Raw genomic sequence first — 25727 nt, 5'->3', positions numbered from 1 at the left:
TCCTGGAAGTGACTCGTGGGGAGGGGGAGAGAAGGGAACCAGCCAGGTGACAAGACACTCAGGTTACCACCAACTCCTCCCTCAACTCCTCCTTTCTGTAATGTATGCATGATGTTTCTGGGGGTGGGCTAGACCTAGAGGAGGGGAATTTCAAAAGTTTTTATAAGACCTTGCACACTATTCTTCTGGGTCTTTCCTCTCTCCTGCACGTGAGGGGAATACCCTGTTGCAACAGTTCAATAAAGGCCAAGCCTACAGGCTGCCGTTTTGCTCCAAGTTATCCTGGTTGGTGTCTTTGTTTTGTCCAAGGGAGCCCTCGGATTTTCCGGTAACACCCAGAAGAACACATGGGATGAAGAAAGGGGATATTGCTCCTCCGACACAAATATTTCCACTTGCTGAATGGCACAATCTCCTTGGTGCTACTCTGAACTCCTCCCATTCCCTCTTTTTCCCTTTAATCCTGCCACCCAATAACAATGGAAAAACCTTGGCGCTAAAAAAATAACCTACATTGGTAGTATCTCCATAGCTGTTGCCACGTTTAGATTGGCCCAGAGGAAAAGAGCCTCAAGAACACAAACAGGTCAGATTTCTTTGCTGAATCTGGCAAGCATATTATTAAGCAGCTATTAAAAATGGGTTTATAGGAGCCTCAGCTCAGGAAAAAGAGTGGGGCACTCTCTCCACTGAAAGCACCAGGGGGTGCATGAGCAAGAACAGTCAGCAAGGAAAGAGCTAGTTTCCTGTAATGCCCTAAAAACGCCACATGGTACTCACAAAATCAGGGTGGCTACAGAACAGAATTTACCACATCCTTTCAAGGTATAATTATGGGATAATCCTTTCTTCTAACAGAAAAGGGCAGGGGGAAGCTATGTCTGGGTCGACAGGGCAGGCCAGGGAGGGGAAAGATGGCTAAGGCTGTAAAAAATAATAATCCGAGGCGCAATTATTGCTAATTGAAAACTTCTCCCTTTTCTGGAAATCTGTATAGCCTTGCCAACATGTCGTCAGACCTTGTGGCACCGTTGCTAAATGCCAAGTCAGTCCGTAGGAAATCTACCCTTTAGCTGCAGGATTTGATCTCGGAGAAAGAGGCAGTCTTGGTCGGCAGAGGAGCTAATCTCTCCCACTAGGCTTTTCCCATAAACCGTCACTTGCCTGGGATTCCTGGTTGCTGACAGCTACAAGGTGAGTCATTAAATCATTTGTTTGTTTATTAAATTTCGTTACTGGCCCTCATCTGAGGATCTCAGTGGTGGCCTACAGTATAAGGTAAAGATAAAGGGACCCCTGACCATCAGGTCCAGTCACGGATGACTCTGGAGTTGCGGCGCTCATCTCTAAGCCGCTTCTGGTGAACCAGAGCAGCGCACAGAAACGACATTTACCTTCCCACCAGAACGGTACCTATTTATCTACTTGCACTTTGACGTGCTTTCGAACTGCTAGGTTGGCAGGAGCAGGGACCGAGCAACGGGAGCTCACCCCGTCGCGGGGATTCGAACCGCCGACCTTCTGATCGGCAAGTCCTAGGCTCTGTGGTTTAACCCACAGCGCCACCCGCTTCCCTACAGTATAGAAACACAAAAATACATAGTAACAAACATATACCGGGCTAGGCTCAACCAGAGGACACCTATCAGATTGGCCTTGCAGCAAGAATATTCTACTCTTGAGAGTAATAGTGTTGAAGATGCCCTTCTAAATTAATAAGTAAGAAACTAAGGGCAGAGTCGCAGCATACACTGAATGCACATGGCTTCCCCCAAAGAATCCTGGGAACTGTAGTTTCTTGTGGATGCTGGGAATTGTAGCTCAGTGAGGGTGGAACTACAGTTCCCAGTAATCCATGGGGGAAGCACATGTGTACTGAATGTGCTACGAATGTATGGAGTGGATCTGCCCTAGTTGTGAATTTGACCATTATACTAGGAAGTTCAAGAGAGTTGGGAGTGTGTGTGTGTGTGTGTGTGTGTGTTTGTGTGTGTGTGGTCTCTCTGCATTTAAAGTTTGCTCTTGTGCACAAGCACACTCACACACTCCTCTATGGGGAGGGATCCAAGGCCTTAGCTCTGGACTTTCTAAAACAAGCGTGGGAAGAAGCAGCAAAATTCACTCAAGCGCCCTCCTTTCCCCTCCCCACCGCACTTGTTTAAAATACCCAAAGCCACATTCAATCCTCTCTTTGTTAGGTGGCACGCTATTCAGGATCAAGAACTGGGGAACCAGCTGCTGCAGAGAGAGAGAGACAAAAGCGGCATTATGGGTGCACACCTACAGAGAGCAATTGGAAAGTGTACATCAAAGTGCCTTTTCCCAAAGAGACAATTACTGCATTATGTGCAACTTAGGCAAAATGTCATTGAAACGACTGAAGACGCCCACGCATCTTTTCCTCTTCGAAATATAAACACCTTTGCCCATGGTTTCCCCACCACACCACCTTTTTGCCATTCTTAACGCAACCAACAATGGCAAGTACAACCTTTGAGGAAAAGGCAAGAGCTGCAAAAATATTCTATAAGCGTCCTATGTATTATTGTGCAAATATTTAGTCTATCTTTCTTTTCTTCTTAGACAAGAATGGATAGTGCCACCTGCATGCTTTCAAGGCAGATGTTTTTTCATCTGCTTGGAAGTTACGTAAGAGGAGCCCTACCTGAATCAGACCAAAGGCAATAGTGGCCCCAGTTACCGCAGCTGGCATAATCCTCACAACAACTCTGCAATATAGGCTAGGCCTAGAGGCGGCAAGCTTTATAGCTGAGCGGGGCTCTGAACCCCCGTTTCCCACGTCCTGGGACTCCAGCCACAACACCAAATTGGCCCAGGTGTCATCATACCTAAAATCCACCACGTTACTAGCACTTGGGTTTTTTGAGGTCTGCACGGGTTGGCTTTTTGGACCAATGCTGAGTTTGCATTTTGTACTAAAGTTGTTTTTTGCTTTTAAACGTGCTTGGGGGTAAGCTACACTTCTGTGAATCCTCCCTCTCCAAAGACCTCCTCTGTTTATTATTTTTATTTTGCAAGGCACCAACTGCCACTCGTTTGTTTCTTCCTCTCCCCAAAGTCCCCCTGGCTGCTGTTTCCCACGCTATTAATTTAAATGGAATGTCTACCAGGGAAACCAAAGTCGCTTCCCACCCTCCAGATCCCACCTCCCAGCAGATGGCAGAGTTATAAATATCAATGCATTCGTCAGCTAGTGGTACTCAAACCAGGCAGGCCAGAGCACCTTCTGCACAGCTTAAAAATACCACAACGGATTCACAGAATCATAAAATTGCAGAGTTGGGAGGGACCCAAAAGGGCAGTTAATCGAACCTCATGCTATGCAGGAATCGCAGCAAGAGAATCTTTGATGGGCAAGCAATGTTTATTTCAACTCTGGCGTTGCACCTCCAAAATGCAGAGCCTGAGTTCCTGCAGTGCAGGTACATCAAGAATTATGGAGCTCCATGCAGACATTTATTTGCTGTGTGCAATCCATACCGCTGGAGCATGAAAGGCTGGGCTTATGGGTGCCCAGGACACACATTCAAGCACATGAACGGGACAACGAACGGCACAAATTAAGTAGATCTGTGGGAGGTTCAGTGGGGACACAGTTATACAGTGGTTCCGCTCCTTTCTCCTGGGCCGTCTCCAGAAAGTGGTTGGGGGGGGATGAGTGTTCAGACCCCTGGGCCCTCACTTGTGGGGTGCCTCAGGGTTCCGTCCTCTCCCCCATGCTTTATAACGTCTATATGAAGCCGCTGGGAGAGATCATTGTTATTCTAAAGCAGCAATGCAGCAGCAAGCAAAGGCTCTAGCAGCCAAGTCAGCTGCTTGTGGCTGCAAAGCCAGACAGGATGTATGTGACTGTTGCCATGGAAACAAAGGGGCAGTCCATTCTCCTTATTGAGCACAGGATGTGAGCTCAGTGTGTGTCATATGACCTGTACAGGATGTACATGGGTGGAGTCTGGAGTTTCTCTCTGTTTGTTGAAGAGAGCAGACATGTTTTCTCTGTACTGAAGTGAAAGACAGGAATAAAAGCAATGTAGATACATTTCTGTCTGAGTCTGATTCCCCTCCCTGGGGATATGCTGGAGAGCAGGGAGGAGGAGAGCAGTTGGTGTGTTTTTCTCACAGCCTGAGGAAAATCGCCGGAACGGACCTCGTGTGTTTTTCCTGCCGGGAGTCGCCGGAGGGAGGTCAAAGAATTCAGCCGGTGCCTGGAGAGATAGGCACATACCTCTGACCGGCACTAAATTCCAACAGTGGTAGCAGAGCTGCTGGTTTCTACGATCCATGGAAGTCTGCAGAAATAGGAGCAGAGCTGCTATTTTCATCCCTCTCCATGGAAGCCTGAGATGGAGGCTGATTCTCTGCAGCTAGAAGCTGACCAGAAGAAGCTGAAAGCCAAGCTACGGAGCCCAGGTATGAGATTTTCGGGCTTAGAAATGTGAATGCAGATGGATTAATTCTCTGCTTCATGGGAGCAACGTTTGGGAAAAACAGCTCCGAGAGAGAAGAGTCTGCATTCCAAACATTCCTGTGGTTTTTCCAGTCCAAGGAAAGGAATGTGGTTGCTTAGCAACGCAGGCCAGTTTCAAGATAAGGGCTGGAAGTCAGGCTCTGCCCAGAGAGGCTCGTGTTTAGACTAGGCCCTTACAAAGGGGACTTTCCAAGCGGCCAGTGTTATTGCTGCCAGGTGCACAGAGTGTAAACAAGCCAGCTATTGGATTTTAGAGGCTTGTGTTTGAGAGTCAATAAAAGGACTCAAAATGGATGTCAAGAAGGGAGTTTTGCCTTCTCCACCCCTCTTGACCAGTGACAATTATGCATCTTGGTCTATTAAGATGAAGGCCTTGCTGCAGAATCAGAGACTGTTTGGGGTGATTGAGAACCCCATCCCTGCAGCACCAACGCCTGTTTGGGAGTCACAGGATGTGAAGGCCAGAACCGCTATAATTCTGTGCGTGTCAGACTCTCAGCTTATTCATATACAAGATTTACAGCACGCGAAAGATGTTTGGGACACGCTGAGAAGGACACATCAGAGAGATGCAGGTTCTTCAGCGTTGCTGTATTTTGAAAAGCTGACTAACCTGAGGCTTGCGCCTGATGGAGATGTTCAAGCGCACCTGACGGAAATGAAATTTCTGCGTCAGCAGATGGTTGAACGCAATTTCCGTCTGCAGGAGGAAGTGTTTTGCTTCATGGTGATCAACAGTCTGAATCGGACTTACAAAACAGTTGCCAGTCAGCTGGGGTCCCTCCCAGCGCAAGATCTAACGTCGGACAGGGTCTTTGCCGTGGTTCTGAACGAACATGACAGACTTGCCGCCCTGGAAGTCAAGGACAGGGGGAGGGAAGAACGGAGTTCAGACACCCCCACTGCTGTAGCTACTGGAGGAGACGCTGTAGCTTTGAACGTTGTCCGATGCCACAATTGTGGACAGACTGGGCATCTTCAGCGGAACTGCAGGAAGCCACGTCAGAACAAAGGAGCCAAGGGAAGCTCCACGAAGTCTGAGGCGTCAGGCAGAAGTCATGCCAAGTCACAGGCGAAGCCTGCAAAGGCTTTGATGTCCCTAAAAGCCACACCACAAGTGGGGAATTCCTTCGTTTTAGACACGGGAGCGACGGTTCACATGACCCATCGTAGGGATTTGTTTTCGTCGTTTAAGAAGCAAAGCTTCGTTGTACAACAAGCCAACGGTCAAGAGCTGGAAGCCACCGGAATTGGGACTGTGTATCTTAAAAGTCTGAACTTGACTATAAACAATGTTTATTTGGTTCCAGAGTTGAAGTACAATCTGCTCAGCGTTTCGCAGATTGCCAAGAAGGGACTAAAACTGTCCTATGATGATCAACACTGCGAGATCTACAAAGATGGAGAGTTGTATCTTTCTGCCAAAGAGAAAGATGGACTGTATTTGTTGACTTTTGATCAAAGTGATTACATGGAATGTAATTCTTGTGATTCTAACATGATTTCTTTTGCAGGTGTAGCCAAGAAGAACACCAAGCAGGTCACCTCGAGGGTCGACAGGGCATTTCAGCGGGTGTATGCTGATGTGATTGGTCCTTTAGCACCATCAAGAGGCAATGCAAAGTATTACCTAATATGTGTTGATTCTTTTACAGGTTTTGTCTGGATTTATCTTTTGGAGAGACCGAAAGAAGCCTTAGAAAGGTTTAAAGAGTTTTGTGACAAGGTTAAAAATATGCATGATGCTGACATAGAATGTCTTTGCACAGATGAGAAGCCAATTTTTCTCTTACAGGATTTCCAGAGATTCCTGAAGAAGAAAGGGATAAGACACAAAATTGCAGCTTCCGAAGAAGCTTGGAACAGATGTGTCTGTGTTAGAGTGAACAAAGAATTGCAAAAGGGAATGGAAGCGCAATTGCTTAGTTCACATCTGCCACATGAGTACTGGGCTGAATCGCTGATGTTGTATTGTTACACATGGTTGAGAAAGTTTTCAAAAGAGTTGGGATGTTCTCCTTTTGAGAAACTGTTCCACAGAAAACCTTCTGTTGCCCATTTCAAGGTTTTTGGGTCTCATGTGAGAACAGAAGCTCCGGGTGGAGTAAAGAATGCCAGAGGCATTTTTGTGGGTTATGAAAAGGGTCTCTACAGAGTAATTTTGTCTGAATCTGGTAAGGTGATTCTCACAAAATTTCTAGAGAGTGCTCCTGAACAGGAGCGAGTGATTGTTCACACATTTCCCACAGGTGATGATGATGATTCTGATGATGATGATGATGAGTTTGATCTTATTGAGTTCAGTAGTACTGATGATGACAGCGATAGCTCAGACAGCTCAGTTGTCACAGTCATTGAGAAGAAATCTCACACGATGACTAGACCCTCAGAAGAGGAGGATGAACCACTGATTAAGCTTAGTACTGGTTCTTCAGAGAGTTCAGAGGCTGAACCAGAAAGCAAGGGAGAGCAGCACCTCTTACGTAGGTCTGAGAGAGCAATGAAGGGTGTACCACCCAAGAGGTATTCAAAGGAGTTTGCAAACCTAGCTATTGCATGTGTTGCTGTTGTAAACGACCAAGGTCAAATTGAAGCTGTGTCTGAGTCAGAGACAAAGGCACAACAGAGAGTTGCTAACCAAGGTAATGCAGAAGCACTCATTCCTTGGAAGTCACACAACCAGAGAGGTACATTGGTAAAACCAGTGGCGGGTAGTTCCAAGGGTGGAACTGAAACAACAGGGGAGTGTTATACATATAACAACTGTTTGTTTTCTTCTCTGGATGACGCTTTGCTCGCAGCACGCATTGATACTTTAGGGGGAGTATGTTATTCTAAAGCAGCAATGCAGCAGCAAGCAAAGGCTCTAGCAGCCAAGTCAGCTGCTTGTGGCTGCAAAGCCAGACAGGATGTATGTGACTGTTGCCATGGAAACAAAGGGGCAGTCCATTCTCCTTATTGAGCACAGGATGTGAGCTCAGTGTGTGTCATATGACCTGTACAGGATGTACATGGGTGGAGTCTGGAGTTTCTCTCTGTTTGTTGAAGAGAGCAGACATGTTTTCTCTGTACTGAAGTGAAAGACAGGAATAAAAGCAATGTAGATACATTTCTGTCTGAGTCTGATTCCCCTCCCTGGGGATATGCTGGAGAGCAGGGAGGAGGAGAGCAGTTGGTGTGTTTTTCTCACAGCCTGAGGAAAATCGCCGGAACGGACCTCGTGTGTTTTTCCTGCCGGGAGTCGCCGGAGGGAGGTCAAAGAATTCAGCCGGTGCCTGGAGAGATAGGCACATACCTCTGACCGGCACTAAATTCCAACAATCATCAGGGGGTTTGGACTGGGTGTCCATCAATATGCAGATGATACCCAGCTCAACCTCTCTTTCGAATCAGAACCAGTGAAGGTCCTGTGTGAGTGCCTGGAGGCGGTTGGCGGATGGATGGCGGCTAATGGATTGAGGTTGAATCCTGACAAGACAGAAGTACTGTTTGGGGGGGCAGGGGGCAGGCTGGTGTGGAGGAATCCCTGGTCCTGAATGGGGTAACTGGGCCCCTGAAGGACCAGGTGTGCAGCCCAGGAGTTATTTTGGACTCACAGCTGTCCATGGAGGCGCAGGTCAATTCTGTATCCAGGGCAGCTGTCTACCAACTCCATCTGGTACGCAGGCTGAGACCCTACCTGCCCGCGGACTGTCTCGCCAGAGTGGTGCATGCTCTAGCTATCTCCTGCTTGGACTACTGCAATGCGCTCTATGTGGGGCTACCTTTGAAGGTGACCCGGAAACTACAACTAATCCAGAATGCAGCAGCTAGACTGGTGACTGGGGGTGGCTGCCGAGACCACATAACACTGGTCTTGAAAGACCTACATTGGCTCCCAGTACGTTTCCGAGCACAATTCAAAGTGCTGGTGTTGACCTTTAAAGCCCTAAACAGCCTCTATCCAGTATACCTGAAGGAGCGTCTCCTCCCCCATCGTTCTGCCTGGTCGCTGAGGTCCAGCGCCGAGGGCCTTCTGGCGGTTCCCTCATTGAGAGAAGCAAAGCTACAGGGAACCAGGCAGAGGGCCTTCTTGGTAGTGGTGCCTGCCCTGTGGAACGCCCTCCCATCAGATGTCAAAGAGATCAACAACTACCTGACATTCAGAAGACATCTTAAGGCAGCCCTGTTCAGGGAAGTTTTTAATGTGTGATATTTTAGTGTATTTTTGGTTTCTGTGGAAGCTGCCCAGAGTGGCTGGGGAAACCCAGCCAGATGGGCGGGGTATAAATAATAAATTATTTATTATTATTATTATTATTATTATTATTATTATTACAGATGAGAGAAACTAGGAGGCGATGAAGCTGGCCTCAAACCACCCCGTCTCCTGGGTAATATCATGGGCATCCAACACTAGGCAGACTGGGTAATATCATGGGCATCCTCAGGCAGACTGGGTAATATCATGGGCATCCTCAGGCAGACTAGGCCCTAGGGCAGCCTTTGCCAAGCTGTTGCGCTCCAGGCATTTTGGACTACAATTCCCAGCAGCCTCAGCCAGCTGGCCATGGAGGGTACCTGGTCGGCCACCATAGGGAAAAGATGCCCCTGGACTGCATTTCTAACCTGAAGCAAATCAGCTGACTCGCCAAGGCAATTGGGGTTCTACAAGGCCCAATAAATCCTTTGCAGCCAAGCCAGCTAGTTAGTCGGAGCGTTCTGCCTGATATTTTGTCAAAATATAAAGCATCCTTGCCCTGCCTTTCTGCCAAACGAGGTTCCCAGACTGGTTTGCAAGGTCCAAAAATAAGACAGTCCTTGCCCTCAGGTTTGCAATCTATAAAATACATGTGGCAAAAGTGAAATACTGTGGTACCTCTGGTTGTGAATGGGATCCGTTCCGGAGGCCCGTTCACAACATGAAAATAACGCAACCTGCAGCGGCGCGTCTGCGCATGCACGGGTTGCGAGTCGTCATTTTGTGCATCTGCACATGCGCGAGCGGCGAAACCCGGAAGTAACCCTATCTGGTTCGCTGCGGGACGCAACCTGAAAAAACGTTACATGAAGCAAATATAACATGAGGTTAAAGCCTCAGCGCCTAGGGCTTGCCGATCGAAAGGTCGGCGGTTCGAATCCCTGCGGCGGGGTGCGCTCCCGCTGCTCGGTCCCAGCGCCTGCCAACCTAGCAGTTCGAAAGCACCTCCGGGTGCAAGTAGATAAATAGGGACCGCTTACCAGCGGGAAGGTAAACGGCGTTTCCGTGTGCGGCTCTGGCTCGCCAGAGCAGCGATGTCACGCTGGCCACGTGACCCGGAAGTGTCTCCGGACAGCGCTGGCCCCTGGCCTCTTAAGTGAGATGGGCGCACAACCCCAGAGTCTGTCAAGACTGGCCCGTACGGGCAGGGGTACCTTTACCTTTACCTTTATGACTGTATACTTGGAGTCAAGTGTGAATTTCATGCTCTTTATTCAGCCCGTAGTAGCAATGAATGAAACTTTCCCCAAAATGTCTAGCTGTATATACATTATTTACACAATGGGCCCTGTGTGATTGACTAATTCTGGGAGGCTACGCCTGCAGGCCAATCAGGTCACTGATTCACTTCCACCTGGAGCTGGATTGGGTGGCTCCTGCGAACCAATCAGACTGCTGAATTCTGGATCCTTTTATTCTAGGATTCAGCTCAGTACATAACAAAAAGGAAAGGTGATCTGGAGGGAGGAGGGGGGAAAGCAGCTTGTTCACCAGTTCAAGGAGGGTGGTGATGCGAGAACATCGTTTGCTGCTTTCCTTGGCCTTTTCCAAAATTTGGCAGATGACACAATTAAGGTAGCAGTGAAACAGAGCTGAAATATTTATCCTGCAGGGCAAAATTTCTAACGTTCTGGTTGTTGTTGCTGCTGCTGCTTTTCCTGGCACTGCTATTCTCTCCTTCTGGGCTCTGCTTCCATCTTCTCCTGCAGCCCCATTAATCACAACTGTCAGAGAAGGGAAAGGAAACATTCCCACCAAAATGTTTTCAGGATTCTCCCCTCTTTGGGTGCACAGAGAAATTTCTCAACTGCCCGGGAAGAAGCTGCAACCCTGTGTGCAGTCAACCTTCTGGAATCTCCTTTCTTGTACTTTGAAGCCATTGGTTCAGGTCTTCCGCTCCGCAGCAGCATAATTTTTTTTTTGTGGGACTACAACTCTTGACATCACTGGTTGCGTTGGTTAGGGTGGATGGGAAAGGACTTATTGGTGCACTGTTAAACTGCGGAACTCACTCCCACAAGATGCAGCAATGGCCACCGATATGGATGGCTTCAAAAGAGGATTGGACAAATTTGTGGAAGATAAGGCTGCCAATAGGGACGCGGGTGGCGCTGTGGGTTAAACCACAGAGCCTAGGACTTGCCGATCAGAAGGTTGGTGCTTCGATTCCCCATGACGGGGTGAGCTCCCGTCCCTCGGTCCCAGCTCCTGCCAACCTAGCAGTTCCAAAGCAAACCAGTGCAAGTAGATAAATAGGTACCACTGTGACAGGAAGGGAAACGGCATTTGCGTGCGCTGCTCTGGTTCGCCAGAAGCGGCTTAGTCATGCTGGCCGCATGACCCAGAAGCTGTATGCCGGCTCCCTCGGCCAATAAAGTGAGATGAGCGCCGCAACCCCAGAGTCGGCCACGACTGGACCTAATGGTCAGGGGTCCCTTGACCTTTTACCTTTAAGGCTGCCAATAGCTAATAGCTATGATGGCTATAGGACGCAGGTGGCGCTGTGGGTTAAAGCCTCAGCGCCTAGGGCTTGCCGATCGAAAGGTCGGCGGTTCGAATCCCTGCGGAGGGGTGCGCTCCCGCTGCTCGGTCCCAGCGCCTGCCAACCTAGCAGTTCGAAAGCACCTCCGGGTGCAAGTAGATAAATAGGGACCGCTTACCAGCGGGAAGGTAAACGGCGTTTCCGTGTGCGGCTCTGGCTCGCCAGAGCAGCGATGTCACGCTGGCCACGTGACCCGGAAGTGTCTCCGGACAGCGCTGGCCCCTGGCCTCTTAAGTGAGATGGGCGCACAACCCCAGAGTCTGTCAAGACTGGCCCGTACGGGCAGGGGTACCTTTACCTTTTATGATGGCTATACAGTGGTACCTTGGTTTACAAACTTCATCCATTCCAGAAGTCCGTTCTTAAACCAAAGCATTCTTAATGCTTTCCATAGCAGCGGGGGACTTAACTTACAAATGGAAGACACTCAACAGGAAGCGAAACATGTTCTGCTTCCAAGGCAAAGTTCACAAACCAAAACACCTACTTTGCAGCATTCTTAATCCAAGTTGTTCATAAACTAAGCTGTTCTTAAACCAAGGTACCACTGTAGTTTGCCTCCACTGTTAGATATGACCCTGAATGCCAGTTGCTGGAAAATAAAGGAGAGAAGAGTGCTGTAAAAAAATATCTAGGAGTGCTAGCACCAGGCTGGGGAATGGTTCTCTACCACAGAGCTTTCATTATCCCCATTATCAATAGATCAATTTCATCACCATTCAAACTGAAGTTGATTCTATTGGAATTAGGTATGAAGTGGCGCTGTGGGTTAAAGCCTCAGCGTCTAGGACTTGCCGATCGAAACGTCGGCGGTTCGAATCCCTGCGGCGGGGTGCGCTCCCGCTGCTCGGTCCCAGCGCCTGCCAACCTAGCAGTTCGAAAGCACCTCCGGGTGCAAGTAGATAAATAGGGACCGCTTACCAGCGGGAAGGTAAACGGCGTTTCCGTGTGCGGCTCTGGCTCGCCAGAGCAGCGATGTCACGCTGGCCACGTGACCCGGAAGTGTCTCCAGACAGCGCTGGCCCCTGGCCTCTTAAGTGAGATGGGCGCACAACCCCAGAGTCTGTCAAGACTGGCCCGTACGGGCAGGGGTACCTTTACCTTTACCTTTATGTATCTTTCATTGGACAGCCCATGAAGTTCAGATCCAAGGCCATCTTTCTTTGATCCGTCTTTTTCCTTTGTTTCCAAATTTTTACATTTGGTTTTTCTTACGAGAGAGGACGCTTGAACAGCCTTCTCGTAATCTGGAGCGATGGAGAACTCTCAATCTGTTTTACGGCATCGTAAAAAGAAATGCCAGTGGGATCATTTAAGGCCCATGCAAGTGAAAATGTTTATCATCGGGAAGGAGCCAAGATGTAAAATTGGATTTTACTTGGTGTGCTCCACGACGGAACATCAATAAAAAGGGAATCCCATAAAACTAATAAGAGATCTTGCTTATTGGGCTGGTCAGCATATAAAAATACTCTTGGCTAAACCTCTTGGGGAGTAAATTACTGTAGCTCTGTAATTAGTAGGACAACAGCATAAGACCATGACTAGCCATATAGAAGCAGGTGCAGAACCAGTGACTACTCAAGATGTTATTGGACTCCCAGCAGCCTCAAAAGCCAGAGATGGTGGGATCCTGTTCATCTGGAGAGCCACAGGTTCCCTTTGGTCAGCCCTAAGAAGCAACACAGTTAACCGAACAAACAAGTCAGGATCCATCATAAAATACATTTAAAGCAACAACTTTGGGCTGGATATATTAGCATGCTGCGAAAACACCATGCTACCCGCCCGCATATAAAAGTGAAAGCAATACCAAAATTAGAAGTTTTGGGCACAGATTTCTGCCTGTTAGGCAGAGACTCGCCCTTGCATCAAAATAAATCGCCAGGAAGGTGTTTTTTAAAAGCGCTACAACATGGGTAGGCAAACTAAGGCCCGGGGGCCAGATCCAGCCCAATCGCCTTCTGAATCCGGCCCGCAGACGGTCCGGTAATCAGTGTGTTCTTACATGAGTAGAATGTCTCCTTTTATTTAAAATGCATCTCTGGGTTATTTGCGGGGCCTGCCTGGTGTTTTTACATGAGTAAAAAGTGTGCTTTTATTTAAAATGCATCTCTGGGTTATTTGGGGGGCATAGGAATCCGTTCATTTCCCCCCAAAAAATATAGTTCGGCCCCCTACAAGGTCTGGGGGGACAGTGGACTGGCCCCCTGCTGAAAAAGTTTGCTGACCCCTGCGCTACAAGAATCAAGGCGCTAGGATCGCAGAATACCTGAGTGCTGTTTGAGGACAGCACTTGTTTTCTGCTGCTCCAGAGATGCAGACACGGAGCAATGGTTCCAAACTACAAGAAAGAAGATTCCACCTAAACATTAGGAAGAACTTCCTGACAGTAAGAGCTGTTTGACAGTGGAATTTGCTGCCAAGGAGTGTGCTGGAGTCTCCTTCTTTGGAGGTCTTTAAGCAGAGGCTTGACAACCATATGTCAGGAGTGCTCTGATGGTATTTCCTGCTTGGCAGGGGGTTGGACTCGATGGCCCTTGTGGTCTCTTCCAACTCTATGATTCTATGATTCTATGACAGAGTAAAATAAGGAGAGAGAGATCGAAGGAGAGGTAGCCACTTGTTTCTCCTTACGGTGACTGGCAAGCCAGGACCCTCACTCATCGCCAGTAAGCTGTGTGTGATGAACACACACACACAAAAATACATCCTTTAACTACAGGGCAGGGAAGCCCAGAGACTGAACGCCAAAGGGCCAAAGAATCATTTGCATCCCGCTCTCTTTCCCATTTTCCCAAACCACAACCATGGTGAGGAGGGAGAATTCTCAGTGGCTCAACAGCAGGGATCCTTGATGGCTGAATGACCTGGGAAATACAAAAGTGAATCAAATTACACACAGATAGACAAACACACACACACACACACACAGAGTGGGAGGAGAGAAAGAGATGTCATTCCATATACCTGGTGTTATTTGCTCAGCTGGGCACCCTAAACTTCTTCTTGCCACTGCAATACCACTGGTCAATCTATCTTAGCATTGCCTACAAACTAACACTTAGGCTGCATGCAAACAATGTAAGGAAAGCCTGCTGGATCAGGCCAAAAGGGGCCCATCTAGTCCAGCATCCTGTTCGCACAATGCCCAACCAGGTACCTATTATGGGAAACCTGAAAGCTGGATTCTGGACCAAGCCAGGGTTCGAAATTTGCCGGGCGCATTTTGCACCTGGCTATCGAACACTTGTGACCGAGTGAAGGTGCCAGGGCGCCAGGATTGGCCCCTGACATTTCCATCTGGTGATGCATGCTGGGAGATCCTTGGATCTCGACTGCTTTCACACACTAGCAAACACATCCTGTAGAATTATATCCGTGGTATTTTATCTGCACACTCGGAATGAATTTCAAGAACCAAGAAGTTGTTATTGAAAAGAGCTGCCTTGCCCCAAAACGTTCAGTTTTGGCGACCGTAACCCTGGTTGAAGGAGTCATTTGGTGCCTAGTTTATATATCTGAGTTTCTAAGACTGCCAAGAGTGCCACTCTCCCCTCCTGTGGTTTCTAGCGGCTGGTATTCAGAAGCACTGCTGCCTTGAACCATGGGCGCAGAGCAAAGCCATAGCTGCTCAGCGAAAAAAATCTATAGACCAGCTCTATGGCTACCACAGTTATCCCCCCTCCCAACCTCAATTCCAAGAGGATGTTGGAGGGTGTCCAGATCCAAGGCCGCTCCAAGCATGCTCTTGAAATGCCTCTCTTTTTTGCTTTCTCCATTAGGTAAAGGTAAAGGGGACCCCTGACCATTAGGTCCAGTCGTGGCCGACTCTGGGGTTGCAGCACTCATCTCGCTTTACTGGCCGAGGGAGCCGGTGTACAGCTTCCAGGTCATGTGGCCAGCATGACTAAGCCGCTTCTGGCGAACCAGAGCAGCGCATGGAAATGCTGTTTACCTTCCTGCCGGAGTGGTACCTATTTATCTACTTGCACTTTGACATGCTTTCAAACTGCTAGGTTGGCAGGAGCAGGGACCGAGCAACGGGAGCTCACAGTCACGGGGATTCGAACCACTGACCTTTTGATCGGCAAGTCCTAGGCTCTGTGGTTTAACCCACAGCGCCACCCGCGTCCCTTCGCTTTCTCCATTATCTAACCACAAATGACAGGTGAAGGGAAAATGCATGATTTCTGCAGCAATGAGGTATATCCATGGGTGGCTGCATTCTTCCTCTCCCCAAGGATAAATAGATCTGCAAAAGTTTCTCAGTATGTCCTCCAGGGGACCACAGGTTGGTCCCTTTCAATTTACCTGGGGCTGCAGTGGCTCAGCCTAGCTTCATCCAAGCAGTAAAGGCTATGCGTTATATCTCTGTTGCTCCAAGAGTGGGGTGTTTGGCAGGAGTTACTGTATATATTGCTCATTATTAGTTTTAATTTTATATATATTGTAATTTTAATAGCATGCTCTTAGGTAAGCCACCCTAGGGAATATTTATTGATGGGCAGCTCTATAGATCAAAATTCGAATAAATAAATAATGCCTTTGCCAGAGTCTCTGGAGAGCTTCTGTTTAAGAGTAGAGATGGCACCAAACCATCTGGGCTGAATCCCTCTGGGCTCCATGTAAGGCCGTTTCATACATCTCCTGGCACCACATGTGAATTAAGTTTAGCTGTCCCACTGGCTGTCCACTTCCAAGGAAGCATAAGAAATCATTCTGCGTGGTTTATGTTTGCAGCAAGAGAAAACAGGATTATTTTTCTTCGCTGCAGCCAGGCCTTGCAGGAAGCTGAACCACGAAATTTATAGAAGGACGATCAAACAACATCTCTCAACCCTGCAAAGCTCATGGAGTAGCTAGAATAGGACTTGCTAACCTGGTCCCTTCTTGGGATATAGCTCAGTCGGTAGAACATGAGACTATTAATTTCAGTGTTGTGAGTTCGAGTCTCACCTTGGACAAAAGATTGCTGCATTGCAGGGGGGTTGTACTCGATGACCCTCATGGACCCTTCCAACTCTGGTTCTAGGTTTTGGACCTCAACTCCCATCAGCCTCAGCTAGCATAGTCAGCAAGCACCATATCTGTTTATCCTGGGTTAGGGTATAAGCCCAGATGGTTCGGTGCCATCTCTACTCTTAAACAGAAGAGAGCCAGTGTGGTGTAGTGGTTAAGAGCGGTAGTCTCGTAATCTGGGGAACCGGGTTTGCGTCTCCGCTCCTCCACATGCAGCTGCTGGGTGACCTTGGGCCAGTCACACTTCTCTGAAGTCTCTCAGCCTCACTCACCTCACAGCGTATTTGTTGTGGGGCAGGAAGGGAAAGGGACGCAGGTGGCGCTGTGGAAGGGAAAGGGACGCAGGTGGCGCTGTGGGTTAAAGCCTCAGCGCCTAGGACTTGCCGATCGAAAGGTCGGCGGTTCGAATCCCTGCGGCGGGGTGCGGTCCCGCTGCTCGGTCCCAGCGCCTGCCAACCTAGCAGTTCGAAAGCACCTCCGGGTGCAAGTAGATAAATAGGGACCGCTTACCAGCGGGAAGGTAAACGGCGTTTCCGTGTGCGGCTCTGGCTCGCCAGAGCAGCGATGTCACACTGGCCACGTGACCCAGAAGTGTCTCCGGACAGCGCTGGCCCCTGGCCTCTTAAGTGAGATGGGCGCACAACCCCAGAGTCTGTCAAGACTGGCCCGTACGGGCAGGGGTACCTTTACCTTTACCTTTAGGAAGGGAAAGGAGAATGTTAGCCGCTTTGAGACTCCTGAAGGGGAGTGAAAGGCGGGATATCAAGTCCAAACTCCTCCTCCTCTTCTTCTTCTTCTTCTTCTTCTTCTTCTTCTTCTTCTTCTTCTTCTTCTTCTATTTGACTAGGAACTGGAGGTCAGGTGTCCTGACTCCCACTCACAGACTTGGGACTCACACCTCACATGTTTTGCTGAAAAGTTTTATTCCAAAATTCACTACAGCACCCAAACCCAAACAGGGTTAGAGGTTAGAAAGTCAGGAAGCAGGACAGAGTGCTTGAGTTTTTATATCGCAAACCTCCCAAAGAGTGGTAAAGAAATTTAATAAATAGTAATAATAATAAAATACATTGATCCCACTACAGAACTCGCTCCCATGGGAAGCAAGCCGCCAATCTAGATGGCTTTAAAAGACGACTAGGCAAATTCCCGGAGGGGAGGGCTGTCATGGCTATTAGCCAAGGCAGTGAAGGTCCTGTATGAGTGCCTGGAGGTGGTTGGAGGATGGATGGCGGCTAATGGATTGAGGTTGAATCCTGACAAGACAGAAGTACTGTTCTTGGGGGAACAGGAGGCGGGCGGGTGTGGGGGACTCCCTGCTCCTGAATGGGGCAACTGTGCCCCTGAAGGACAGCCTGGGAGTCATTTTGGGGTCACAGCTGTCCATGGAGGCACAGGTCAGTTCCTTGTCCAGGGCAGCTGTCTCCCAGCTCCATCTGGTACGCAGGCTAAGACCCTACCTGCCCGTGGACTGTCTCACCAGACTGGTGCATGCTCTAGTTATCTCCTGCTTGGACTACTGCATTGCGCCCTACGTGGAGCTACCTTTGAAGGTGACCCGGAAACTACAACTAATCCAGAATGTGGCAGCTGGACTGGTGACTGGGAGTGGCCACCGAGACCACATAACACCAGTCCAGAAAGACCTATATTGGCTCCCCGTACTTTTCCGAGAAGAATTCAAAGTGTTGGTGCTGACCTTTAAAGCCCTAAATGGGCTCGGTCCAGTATCCGTGAAGGAGCGTCTCCACCCCCATCATTCTGCCCGGACACTGAATTCCAGCTCCAAGGGCCTTCTGGCAGTTCCCTTGCTGTGAAAAGCAAACTACAGGGGACCAGTCAGAGGGCCTTCTCAGTAGTGGCGCCTGCCCTGTGGAACGCCCTCCCAACAGATGTCAAAGAGAAAAACAACTACATTTAGAAGACATCTGAAGGCAGCCCTGTTCAGGGAAGTTTTTAATGTGTGACATTTTGATGTATTTTTAATCTTTGTTGGAAGCCGCCCAGAGTGGCCGGATTTCCCCCTAAATTGATTTTAGAACTTTGAATTTATTGTTATTCACGCTTTTATACTGTATTTTATGCTGTTTTTGGTTTTATCACAATTAAGTGTTTTATATTTGTTGTTAGCCGCCCTGAGCCCGGTTTTCTGAACCGGGAAGGGTGGGGTATAAATTATTATTATTTTTAAAAAAGGCAGCAAGTGGAATCATTTCAGGACTATATTACAGACAAAATGGGGTTGAAATGGCAGTGGAGCAGATAACAGGGTGAAGTTTCCAGAGGAGCGAAGGAAAACAGAAGGAACTATCGGGGGTGCCGACGGGAACAGGTAGGCAGGCGTCCAGAGACAAGGCAAGAGGAAGCACATTCGACCGAGATCAACCCCATCCCGAGACAAAAATAAATAATTCCGGGAACAGGAAAGTTTGCGTTTGTACAAGGCTCCGGCAGCCCTGGGCAGACGAGAGGCAAGGGTGTGTTTGTATTAACTTTGGCCTGGTTTTTCCGTCCCAATGTACTCTCCCGGCTCTATTCGTTAGAGATATTCTACAAAATAATTTCTCAGCCTTTCCACAGCCAGGAGGGCACGAGGGGCTCCTTCGTTAGTTATCTCAATAAACCAAACTTTTCGACTGTTCAGCATCTCTGAACCTGTGGCTGTAGGCGTGCGATACACTCAACCATTTAGCCATCTAGGTTGGTGGTCATCACTAAGTATCAAATGTGGTGACAGTAATAATAATACAACAAAACAACAACAACACCATTGTGGCGGCATGGGGTTGCTGTTCTGTGATTGGACTTACGCTACTTGTTGAGCGGTTCATTTATCCAGTAGGTATAACGTTTACTGCACATGTAACTTGTTAAGATAGAGTTCACATTTACCCACTGCATGTTTACAGTATCTCCAGGCTTTGTCTTGCACATGGCACCTTAATATGTTTGCCATTTGAATGGTTACAAGTCTATCTCTATTCTAGCTATTATTCTAGTAAATTTGGTTTTATACTTATAAGCCAGTTTGTGGTGGTGTTGTTTTGTTGTAGTGGTCATCACTAACTCCTGTGGGAATGAGTTTCACAATCTAACAATCCCATATTCCTGATCCATGTATAGTCTGGCTTCCCTGTGGCAGTGTTCGCACATAATTTTAAACCATAGTTCAACATTGCCAGGAAAAGCTGCAGTGAGCCTCGGGTTTGTATAGAGCCTCACCCTTCTTTCTAGGAGGCCAGCATTAGGGATTTGGAATAAGGTTACCAGATTTTTTTCAATGAATCCAGGGACATTTTTCAACTTCAATGGATTTTGTATGGGGACTGATGTGTAAATACGGGGACGTCTGGTAACCTTTATTTGGAAGCCTTTGCTTCCTTTCCAACAGTCTGACGTGGCATCAAAACCTTGTCAAAACTGGGTAGCCTTAACTATTGTCAGGGGGAAATTACTCAACTTCAAACCAGAGTTTAAAAAGCTGGTTTTGTTTTCAGTAAACTTAAAGGTCAGCCATAGCTTAGGGCTGAGATGTCATAGTTAACCTCCAATTTGCAATAGTGGAGGAGAGGGGGAAGGAAGATTATACACATCCTTGCAAGGCTAAACTGTGGTTTGATATTATGAGGAAACCAAGGCACAGTGTGTTGCTGGGATTTGAGACTGCATTATTCAGCATGCAGTATCCACTGCTTCCTCCACAGGTTGTCATCATTTCTGAGCGAAGCTTGCAGGTAATCGGATGAGGTACCCAGCAGGCCACTAACTGACTGGTGGATTTCTCTGTTTCCCTTCCAATTTTCTAAGCAATTCAACAAACACAAGCCAAGCGTTCCATTTCTTTCAATACAGTTATACCTCGGGTTGAAGTAGCTTCGGGGTGAGCATTTTCGGGTTGCGCTCCGTGGCAACAGAACACATTACTTCTGGGTTTCCCCACTCACACATGTGCAGACACTCAAAATGACGTCATGCGCATGCGCAGACGAGGGTTGTATTTGCTTCAGGATGCGAACGGGGCTCCGGAACAAATCCCGTTCACATCCAGAGGTACCACTGTATTTAAACAAATAAAGCATGACTAAACATCAGGAATAACTTTCTAAGAGCTGTTGGAGGGCCATCTGTCAGGCAGGTTGGACTAGATGACCCTTGGATCCCTTCCAACTCTACAATTCTACGATGCTATGATAACGCAGTCCTGCCAACCTAGCAGTTCGAAAGCACGTCAAAGTGCAAGTAGATAAATAGGTACCATTCCGGCAGGAAGGTAAACAGTGTTTCTGTGCGCTGCTCTGGTTCGCCAGAAGCGGCTCAGTCCTGCTGGCCACATGACCCGGAAGCTGCACGCCGGCTCCCTCAGCCAATAAAGGAGGTGAGCGCTGCAACCCCAGAGTCGTCCGCGACTGGACCTAATGGCCAGGGGTCCCTTAACCTTTACAATAACGCAGAGTAGCATTACAAATACAACAAAATATACCCACAGCAACGTCTTTGCTGAAACAAGCAGGTTTTATTCAAATGTGTCTCAAGAAAAAGACTGGAGGGGGTGGGTTGAAGAAAACTTGATTCAGAAGTTTGGTTCGCGACTCTTGGGCGAGAAAGGAATAAGGGACGTTGGCATTCCATCTAAAAACACACCTACCTGGGAGCTAGTTCCCTGTACCATGCTTTCCTTGAGCACCCCTATACACCTGGACATCTGTAGGCAGGGCCGCTCCACCCATGAGGCAAGGCGAGGAACCGCTTCAGGCAGCAGGATCTGCAGGGGCAGGAGATACGACCTCCAAGGAATGCATCACCCGCTGCCGCACGGTCCTTGGATGTTGGATCTGCTACCTCCTTGGCAGTCCCTCTAGGCCTCATCCCTAGCACCCTCTTGGTGAACAGGAGACACCGCCAATGGTCTCCTTCCACCTCACTCTTAACTCCAGAAACCCAAGACCACGTGGAGGAGGCTCGTCCCCATGCCGGGATCGTCCAGTCCAAAAGCCAAGGCCACCCTGATGGGGACACAGAGCGGAATCTGGTGCCGCCAGGTGTTCTGCACTACAACTCCCATCAGCCATGACAGCCATTAGTCAAGGGCAGGCTTCCTCAAACTTGGCTTTCCAGATGTTTTGAGACTACAATTCCCATCATCCCTGACCACTGGTCCTTCTAGCTAGGGATCATGGGAGTTGTAGGCCAAAAACATCTGGAGGGCCAAACTTGAGGACGCCTGGTCAAGGATAATGGGAGTTGTGCTCCCACAATATCTGGAGAGCTCCAGGTTGAGCAAGGCTGATCTGAATAATCCCAGAGCAGTTATAAGGAGGAAAATCAGGTAAGCCCATGGATGATGATTCTTTATTAGATTTGTATAACGCCCCCCACCCAGTGTGATTCATGACATAAAAACACAAAACCACAACTCACACAATATATAATAAACACAAACCAAAGACATCCCCTCCCACAAACACATTTACAGTGGTACCTCGGGTTAAGTACTTAATTCGTTCTGGAGGTCCATTCTTAACCTGAAACTGTTCTTAACCTGAAGCACCACTTTAGCTAATGGGGCCTCCTGCTGCTGCTGCTGCTGCGCCGCCGGAGCACGATTTCTGTTCTCATCCTGAAGCAAAGTTCTTAACCCGAGGTAATATTTCTGGGTTAGCAGAGTCTGTAACCTGAAGCGTCTGTAACCTGAAGCGTCTGTAACCCGAGGTACCAATGTAAAAGGACACTTCCAAGTTCCTTTCCGAAGCACCAAGAAATTGATGATCAACAAGGCATGCAGGGTGTCACACCTGAAAGAGAGATGGGAGCAACAAAGCCATGCCTCCCATCCATGAAAGGAAAAACGTGTGTGTGTCAGCCACTGCTATGGTCACTTCCATAGAAGCTATTTCCCCCTCTCCAGAACAGAAGGGAGGGTGGAGTGTGGGCATATTTAAAGGGATATTTTCGGTGTTGGAGATGTTGAGGCAGTGTGGACAAGAACTGTGCAGGATGAAGACGTTTCTCATGAAATGTGAGTTTCTGAGGGGTGAGACCTTTTGTAGATGCCATAGGAGATACTGATGCTCATACAGGTGTCCATAAGTGCCACCTTGGTGATCCCTAAAGGTAAAGGTAAAGGTACCCCTGCCCGTACGGGCCAGTCTTGACAGACTCTGGGGTTGTGCGCCCATCTCACTTAAGAGGCCAGGGGCCAGCGCTGTCCGGAGACACTTCCGGGTCACGTGGCCAGCGTGACAAAGCTGCATCTGGCGAGCCAGAGCCGCACACGGAAACGCCGTTTACCTTCCCGCTGGTAAGCGGTCCCTATTTATCTACTTGCACCCGGAGGTGCTTTCGAACTGCTAGGTTGGCAGGCGCTGGGACCGAGCAGCGGGAGCGCACCCCGCCGCAGGGATTCGAACCGCCGACCTTTCGATCGGCAAGTCCTAGGCGCTGAGGCTTTAACCCACAGCGCCACCTGCGTCCTAGCTTATGCCATAATAAAGCTTGTGAGGATTTAAGGCGCAAAAAACCCCCCAAACAAACAAACAAACATGGCATGCAGACTATTCCTCCCCCCTTTCCAAATATCACACTCACAGACCCACATAATTATTCCTCCACCCCTCCCAGTAGAAAGAAACCCAAGTCTCACAGCAGCATTCATATCCTACTTTCCCCCAAATCTCCCATTGCAAAAAAACACAAAAAAACAGGAAGGAAGGCAGAATCAAAGCGTATGTTTTAAAGTCAAGAAAACATGGGGTTTCTCTCCCGGAAACTAAAAACACCACCCCAGAGTATCACGTAGCACAATTCCGAGACTTAATATTCAGAATCTGCGATCCTAAAATGTCAACAGGGAAGGGTTGTAACTTTGTAATAAGGCAAATGCTTTGCACATAAAAAAAACGCACCTCTGGTTTGACACTTTTTGGAAAGAGGTTTTTTTCAGAGAGCAAGGCAGGGAGCAGAGATATTTAAGGAGGCGGAGGGCTGTCGCTCTGAGCTAAAAGTATAGAGCCGGACTGAATAACAATATGACACAGTGACTCCCCTCTGAGGCTACTTCTGAGTAAGCAGGTCTGCAAAATGCCCAGTTCCTTTTGCCATGCTTCACGGATCCATTCTGATCCACTGCACACCACCCAAAACAAAGAGCTTGCGTTGCTATGATTATAGGATTCCTGTCTTTTTGGGACACAGCCACAGGGCAGAAAGGCGTGTGCACCTCTCAGAATGAGGTACACTCACGGTGAGCGCATTTCAACAGACGTGGGGAAGAAGGGCCCCCACTTGCCACATGGGAGAAGGTGCTCCAAAACTCCAAAAGGACCTTTCCTGGGGAAACTGTTGGGGGGTGGGGAGCAGTCTAATGTATAACCGGGACCACCAGATCCTCGCTGACTGCTTGGACTTAGCTGCCTGCTCCCATTCCGGAGAGCACATGGACAGAGCATATGCTCAGAATTCCCCCTCCAAAACTGGCAGTCCACTCTCTGCCTGTTTCCTGAGCAGATCCTGCAATGAGGAGGCTCCCGGGAGGCCAGGAGGAGCTGGCAGGAGTGCCACCTTGGCCCCTTGCCTGGGGGGGGGGCATTGGGTGCCATGCAGCCCTGGCGCCTAAATTTGTGGGTGCCCAAATTTATGGGGAATTTTGTGGGTGCTGGGGCACCCAGAACCCCAGCATGTATGGGAGCTGGTTATTGCAGGCCCCCCCCCCGCCCCGGATCTGTACCCTCGACGCCTTGGCATGCATTGCAAGTCATTATATCCCCCGGGTTCCTTCTTCCCCAAGGCGCCGGGTACGTGAAACCGTTCCGGGGCTGCGGAAGGGAGAGGAACCGGGCGGGGGCTGATCCTGCACCGGGGAGAAATGCATGCAAGCCAAAACGAAAGCAGGGTGGGGGAAAAACCCCTTCCTCTGCAAGAGCAAAGGAGGAGCTGCCCTGTGCAAAGTCAGTGCCACCCCACCCGGCGCACCCCGGGGTCGCCCTCCAGAAATCTCTGCAGCGCAGCGCTTACCTCGTAGCTGCAAGGAGCGCGGCTGGAAGCCAGCAAGTTCGCGTACAGCTGCCGGGAGGAAAGGGCTTCAAGGGAAGGAAGGAGGCGGGCTGAGCCCGGGCGCCGCTGCCTGCCTGCCTGCCTGCTTGCAACCGTCCCGAGTCTGCAGCCCAGCGGCCAATGCTCGGCGCGCCGTGGGAAGCGGAGCTTTTAAAACGGGAAAGGAAAGGGGGGCCGGCGCGCCCCCTGGTGGAGATGGGAGGGAGCCCATAAATCCTAGAATTGGAACGGGGTCCCCCAAAGCTCATCTAGTCCAACCCCCTGCAATGCTAAAGCATCATGACAGATGGCCATCCAAGGTCTGCTTTAAAAGCTCCAAGGAAGGAGAGCCCACCACCTCCCAAGGGGGACCCTTCCACTGTCTAGCACAGGCTTCCTCAACCACAGCCCTCCAGATGTTTGGAGACTACACGTTAATGAGTCGTCGCCTGTATATGCAGTTCCTCTGATCTTTGAAGTAAAGATACGTCCGCATAGAGAGATCCGTTAACACCATGGAGTACTGTGTCCAGTTCTGGGCACCACAGTTCAGGAAGGACACGGACAAACTGGAACGTGTCCAGAGGAGGGCAACCCAAATGGTCAAAGGCCTGGAAACGATGCCTTATGAGGAACGGCTAAGGGAGCTGGGCATGTTTAGCCTGGAGAAGAGGAGGTTAAGGGGTGATATGATAGCCATGTTCAAATATATAAAAGGATGTCACATAGAGGAGGGAGAAAGGTTGTTTTCTGCTGCTCCAGAGAAGAGGACACAGAGCAATGGATCCAAACTACAAGAAGATTCCACCTAAACATTAGGAAGAACTTCCTGACAGTAAGAGCTGTTCGACAGTGGAATTTGCTGCCAAGGAGTGTGGTGGAGTCTCCTTCTTTGGAGGTCTTTAAGCAGAGGCTTGACAACAATATGTCAGGAGTGCTCTGATGGTGTTTCCTGCTTGGCAGGGGGTTCGACTCGATGGCCCTTGTGGTCTCTTCCAACTCTATGATTCTATGATTCTATGATCACCATGCTAGCTAACGCTGGAGTTGGACCCTGATGACAAACAGGAAAGCACCAGGATTTGCAAGCCCTAGAGCAGTAGTTCTCAACCTGTGGGTCCCCAGATGTTGTTGGACTACAACTCCCATCATCCCTGACCACTGGTCCTGCTAGCTAGGGATCATGGGAGTTGTAAGCCAAAAACATCTGGAGGGCTGAAGTTGAGGAAGCCTGGTCCAGCAGTTCTTCCTATCAGAAGGTTCTCCCTGATGTTGAGTTGGAATTTCCTTTTTTACAATTTGAAGTCATTGGTTCGAGTCCTACACTCTGGAGCAGGAAAAAACGAGCTTATTCCCTCTTCCATGGGACAGCCCTTGAGATAATTTGAAGATGACTCTCATGTCTC

The 25727-nt window shown here is 49.0% G+C and overlaps 1 protein-coding gene across 1 annotated transcript in view; it reads right to left on the bottom strand.

Moving 5' to 3' along the window:
* The window catches only part of EXTL3 (exostosin like glycosyltransferase 3), a 174949-nt gene extending 150529 nt beyond the window's left edge, over positions 1 to 24420 (bottom strand). The window contains exon 1 of the mRNA XM_079968579.1: positions 24304 to 24420. The gene's annotated coding sequence lies outside the window, so the exon portion shown is untranslated. The remainder of the gene's footprint in view (positions 1 to 24303) is intronic.
* Positions 24421 to 25727: the final 1307 nt, after the last annotated feature.

Source organism: Podarcis cretensis (assembly GCF_951804945.1).
Source record: "Podarcis cretensis genome assembly, chromosome: 3".
Classification (NCBI taxonomy): Eukaryota; Metazoa; Chordata; class Lepidosauria; order Squamata; family Lacertidae; genus Podarcis; species Podarcis cretensis.
The sequence above is the reverse complement of the archived record's forward strand: the minus strand, read 5'-3'. Positions and strand labels throughout refer to the sequence as shown.